We start from the raw sequence: 6,708 nt of genomic DNA on the forward strand, positions 1-6,708 counted from the left end.
AGGTTTACTTTGAAGCCAGGATTACAAATAAGCCAGACAGCAAGGGAGGCAAATATCTGAGGTAAGTGCATTCCTGAGAGATGAGCAAGTGAAAAATGCCCTGATGCTGGGATATGCGTGGTATGTTGAAGGCACAATAAAGAGATCGGTGTAATGAGACCCGGTAAATGAAGGGGGGCACAGTGTTTATTCCTCTCATTCTATTACACGATCCCCTTATACCTTTCACATTGTACTTACATTATTAAATAATTATATGTTGAGGTGTTTTGTGTAATATTGTTATTGCCTGGCATAAATTATAGTCATACTCTCACTCACCTATAAACTGGAAACATACCATGTTTTATTCATTTGAAACCCTCAACACCTGACAGTAAATGTTAGTGTAATTGAAATCTAAGACCAGTGATATGGTTAGAATTTGTGTCCTCACTCAAATCTCATCTTGAATTATAATCCCAATAATCCCCATGTGTTGAAGAAGTTACCTGGTGGAAGGTAATTGGATCGTGGGGGCAGTATCCCCCATGATGTTTTCATGATAGTGAGTGACATATGATGAGATTTGACGGTTTTATAAGTGTCTGACAGTTCCACCTTTACAAACCCACTCTCTCTTGCCTGCTTCCATTAAGACTTGCTTCTTCCCCTTCTGCCATGATAGTAAGTTTCCTGAGGCTTCTCCAGCCATGTGGAACTGTGAGTCAATTAAACCTCTTTTCTTTATAAATTACCCAATCCTGGGTACGTCATTATCAGTAATTTGGTCAAAACCATTCAACAAGTCTCTAGGAAGTTCCAAGCATTCCCACATCTTCCTGTCTTCTTCTTAGCTCTCCAAACTGTTCCAGCCTCTGCCTGTTACCCAGTTCCAAAGTCACTTCCACATTTTTAAGTATCTTTACACTAGTACTCCACTACCTCAGTACCAATTAACTGTATTAGTCTGTTCTCACACAGGGTGAGATGGTCTCAGATAGAGATCAGGAACTTCTTGGGAGCTGGAGCAGAGGTCACTTTTGCTATGCTTTAGCAAAGAGACTGGTGGAATTTTGTCTCTGCCCTAGAGATCTGTGGAACTTTGAACTTGAGAGAGATGATTTAGGATATCCGGCAGAAGTTTCTATGCAGCAAAGCATTCAAGAGGTGACCTGGTTGATTTTGGAAGTGTTCAGTTTTGTGCATTCACAAAGAGATGGTTTGAAATTACAACTTATGTTTAAAAGGGAAGCAAAGCATAAAAGTTCGGAAAATTTGCAGCCTGACCATGTAGTAGAAAAGAAAAACCCATTTTCTGGGGAGGAATTCAAGCCAGCTGCAGGAATTTGCATGAGTAAAGAGAAGACTAATGTTAATAGCCAACAATGAAAAAAACGTCTCCGGGGCATGACAGAGACCTTCACAGCAGCCCCTTACATCACAGACCTGGAGGCCTAGGAGGAAAACATGGTTTCATGGGCTGGGCCCAGCACCCTGCTGCTGCTCTGTGCAGCCTCAGGATTTGGCATCCTGTTTCCCAGCCATGGCTAAAAGGGGCCAACATACAGCTCAGGCCATTGCTTAGAGGGCACAAGCCCCAGACCTTGGCAGCTTACATGTAGTTTTTGGGCCTGGGGGTACACAGAAGTCAATAATTGAGATTTGGGGATGTCTGCTTAGATTCCAGTGGATGTATGGAATTGCCTGGATGTCCAGGCAGAAGTTTGCTGCAGGGATGGAGCCATCATGGAGAACCTCTGCTAGGGCAGTGTGGAAGGGAAATGTGGTGTTGGAGGCCCCACAGAGTCTCAACTGGGGCACTGCCTAGTGGAACTGTGAGAAGAGGTCCCTCAGTGGTCCCCAGAATGGTAGATCCACTGACAGCTTGCACCATGTGCCTGGAAAAGCCACAGACACTCAATGGCAGCCTGTGAAAGCAGCTAGGAGGGGGCCTATACCCTGCAAACCTGCAGGGGTGGAACTGCCCAAGACCATGGGAGCTCACCTCTTGTATTAGAGTGCTTTGGATGTGAGACATGGTGTCAAAGAAGATCATTTTGGATCTTTAAGATTTAATGACTACCCCATTGGATTTCAGACATGCAAGGGGCCTATAGTCCCTTAGTATTGACCAGTTTCTCCCATTTGGAATGGGAGCATTTATCCAATGCCTGTACCCCCATTATATCTTGGAAGTAACTCACTTGCTTTTGATTTTACAGACTTCTAGGTGGATGGGACTTGGCATGTCTCACATGAAACTTTGAATTAGTGCTGAAATGAGTTAAGGCTTTGGGTGACTGTTGGGAAGGCATGATTAGTTTTGAAATGTGAGTACATGAGATTTGGGAGGGGCCAGAGGTGGAATAATATGGTTAGGCTTTGTGCTCCCACCCAAATCTCATCTTGAATTGTAATCCCCATAATCCCACACTCTGAGGGAGAAACGTAGTGGGAGGTGATTGGATCATGGAGGTGGTGTCCCCCCTGCTGCTCTTATGATAGTGAGTGAGTTCTTATGAGATCTGATGGTTCAATAAGTGTCTGACAGTTCCTCCTTCACAAACTCACTCTCTCTTACCTGCTGCCATGCAAGATGTGTTTCTTCCCCTTCTGTCGTGATTGTAAATTTCCTGAGGCCTACCCAGCCATGGGGAAATGTGAGTCAATTAAACCTCTTTTCTCTATAAGTTACCCAGTCTTGAGCAATTCTTTATAGCAGTGTGAGAACAGACTAATACACTGAGCATTGGTATATTATAAACTATTTTCTAAAGAAGGAGAAAGAAAATGCAAAATGATTTCAGCCTTACTATTGAAAAAAGATCCTTCCATATGCCTCTTCCATGAATAAACCAATCATTAGTTCATTTTTCCAGGGATGCCATCCATTTCCTCTGTCCAAGACTATATCCGAAACCAGTTCTGAGTCACTAATAGCCTCTGCTATTATTGCAGGAGTATAGCTTATCCAACCCAGATGACCAGATATATTCATGTAACAATTCTAACTTTAGCTCCATTTCCAAAGTAAGAAATGAAGGTTAGGCTGAGAGAAAAACTGGTTCTGCTTTTGAATTTTTGAATATCTGGTTTAGAAGTCACCATGATTCTCTGGTATTGGTCTATACTTGGGCAAATTTCAATGGATTAAGTTTCCACTGTTAGGCTTCTATTAAACTAATAACAATCCCTCAATTAATTCCCACTGTTTATAGGTGATGAGTTTGTTTAAAAAAAATTTAGGGTCTTGAGTAACCAAAATAGATAAAGAAGGCAACCAACATATTCCCTTATCATTAATCAATTTTCTCATTTACTAATGAAGGAGCTTCTAAGATAAAATTCCTTTATTGTTCCAGCCTTCCACTATCCACAGGATTCTGATAGTAAGACTCTGACAAACAGTTACTTAATTCTAAATTCAAGGGATTCTGTGAATTTGCTTCTTTGCACATTTTCTGTATCTTAAAGCAAAGACTCACATTTTATACTAAAAATAGAAAAGAAGTTACCAGGGAGAAAAATAATATTGGTAAAATTTCATACATCCATGTTTGATACTTCACAGAATTAAAACGCTCAATGAAGATTACAAAAGAGAGGTCAGATAGTTTAGCTTTGATACAAGAAACCATTTTAAAATTCTAATTAGATGAAAAAAGAATATAGTTTTATAAATTAAATTCTGTAATCACTTCAGTTTAAATTTCCCTTCTGCTAATTTTTTAAAGCAAGAAAACCATATGCAGTGTGTTAATACTGATACCCTACTTTTTTATCTACTAAGTTCCAAACAACTGCTGATTAAAAGAATAAAATCTCATCATAAGAGGGAAATTTAATGAGTTCTCATGAACAATTAAAAAGATTATTTGCATATTTTTAGCCTATTGGAGGAAAAAATACCAAGCAGCAAAAAAATACCAAGCAGCAAATGTTTAGCAATAATCACATGCTGAGAAGGAGTGGAGAGGGAAACATTAAATCGTTTTCTTATTCCTCCTGAAGCCAGGGATAGCATTTCAGGAGGCTTATTAACATGCACATTTGGGTGACCTGGTTCCAGTTCTCGGCACTTAGACAGGTGTTTATTACAGGTGCTCCATCTTTGGTATTTTTATCCCTCCAAGAAAAATTAGGAATACAGAGAAGACTCATGCCTGATTATGTTCACAGTAGTACATATTACAGCTAAGGGCAGAGGCAAATTCAACCCAAAGCAAGGCTTGATAAACGTTTGATAAGCTCTCTTTGAGAGCCTATTCTAGGACAGTTACTCTGTCATTCAGCCTATGGTACACTGGAATTATGAAAACATCTGTCTGTGAAGTCAAGGTAGCAAAAGTAAGGATCTGAAACGAATATAGGCTTTAGATTCAGAACTGATGAGCCACTTATTACCAAATGATCTCAAACAAGCAACTTTTCTCTATATCTCCATAAGTTATACATGTGTAAATATTGTAATAACATCTATCTCTTAGAGTTGTTGTATTGATCAGGGAGAATGTCTTTTTCCAGTTTCCTGTGTATAGAAGAAATGCATTGCTTGGCAGCTAGGGATATAAAACATCTAAATAATAATAAACATCCATTAGCAGTCTAGCAGCACATGATTAATGGAGGGAATACTCAAGGTAATATATGAAGTGCAAAAATAATATAGTCAATGGAGTCATCTTTGACTGATACTAAAGGCTAGTGACAATTCGTGTTACAGTGTATCTTCTGTCTGTGCCTTTAATGAACCCTGACACTGGAATATACTTCTTTCTATATGGAACAGACAAACTGAAAACACTGACACATTCCTGTAATATTTATTTTACTCTTGTTGCCCCACATCTCATCCTTGCATTTTCATTTCAGCCTTAGCTCTGGTGAGCTGTGGTGGCTCATGCTGACATTGCTTCACCCAAAGGCATGCCACGACATCTATTTTTCTGCCTCAAAGCTGTTTGAGGAGCCACAGCATCCCTCTTAGATTACCCAAGCACAACCTATAAATGCAAGATGATACGGGTTGGAGGGTAAAGTTACTGACTCGGGTGACTTTCAACTGATGGTAATAGAACGCAGAGGTAAATTGGATACCCCCCTCTACTTTGTAAGGAAAATTCTAGAAAATTCCTCATGTTTCTCAGAGATCCCATCTAAATTGAGCCCATTGCCTGCAGCAAGGAACTTGATAATTATAAGTGACTTTTCCTCTTTTTCTTGTCTTTTGCTTTGTCTTAGTCCATTTTCTATTGCTATAACAGAATAACTGAGACTGGGTAATTTATTTAAAAAAAAATTTTTCTTTTAGCTCACAATTCTGGAGACTGGGAAGTTCAAGCTCAAGCAACTGCATCTGATGGGGGCCTCATGCTGCTTTATAGCATGGTGGAAGAGCAGAAGGCAGGAACAGGGCGCACACAAGAGAGAAAAGGGGGGGCCAGATTCTCAAGATAGCTAACCCATTCCTGCAAGAAAGACATTAATCCCTCTTAATTACTTAATCACTTCTTAAAGATTCCACCTTCTAACACTGCTGCAATAACAATCAAATTTCAACATGAATTTTGGAAAAGTAAAACCATATTCAAACCATAGCTCTCCCTCCCTGACTCCATTTTTACTTGCTTGGGATCATCTACCAAATAAACTGTTTCAGGCTCTATTTTGGGGGGTGCTCCAACTCAGACACTTCCCAAAAATTGGATGGATATCCATTGAAACTAGTCCTGGACTACTCAAAAGGTACAAACCTTATAACTTTGGTATATTATAATTTGAATAAATAGTATTAGTCCTCATAATTTTTTCATATATATGGAAAATCGATATATGATAGGAGAGGTGACAGCTTATTTGTTAGGGGGAAAACATTTTGGAAGTAACAATACATAACTCAATTACGTAGTACCTCATATTCATTTCACTTGGTCTTATGTAAATAAGGAAAATAAACTCTTAAAATATCTGAGAGATTAAAATGTGGAAGCCAATCTTGGCTGAAGCTAGTTTTTATTTTTTTCATGTAATACACTCAAGGATGAATTTTATTTCAGTATGGAAAGTGTGATTGGCTAACATCTACACCATTCAAACCAGACTTTTAAACCTTTTAGTATGACAAATTTCTGAGATACATAGAATATAAAGAATAATATAATAAATCCCCATGTAGCCAGCACCCAATTTCAACTATTATCAACATTTAACCATTCTTACTTTATTTATTCTCTTACTTTGTTCTTCAGTATTTTAAAGTACTTCTAAGGCATAATTTTATCCATAAATGGTTCAGTATGCATCTCCACCAAATAAAGATATTATTTTAACATAACCATAATAGTATTATCATACCTGAAAAATTAACATGAATAATATTATCTAAGATCCAGTCATTTTAAAATGTTCTCCAACTATCTTAAATTTTTATTTTTATTTAATGAATTTTAATCAAGGTCTCTTAAATCATTTGTGATTTATTGTAGTTCTTTCACTTTAAAAATGTATTGATGTTTAATTGATACAATAAAATGCACAGATTATTAATTGTAGAGTCCCATGGGTTTTATAAGTATACACCTCAATATAACCACTACCTCAAACAATGTGCAGAATATTTTAATCACCTTATAATGTTCTCTAATGTTTTGTTGTAGGCCATCCCACCCCACCACAACTAATGAGACAACCATTGTTAAAATTACTACCATCATAGCTTAGTTCCAC

The sequence above is a fragment of the Pongo abelii genome, chromosome 17 (assembly GCF_028885655.2).
Source record: "Pongo abelii isolate AG06213 chromosome 17, NHGRI_mPonAbe1-v2.0_pri, whole genome shotgun sequence".
NCBI lineage: Eukaryota > Metazoa > Chordata > Mammalia > Primates > Hominidae > Pongo > Pongo abelii.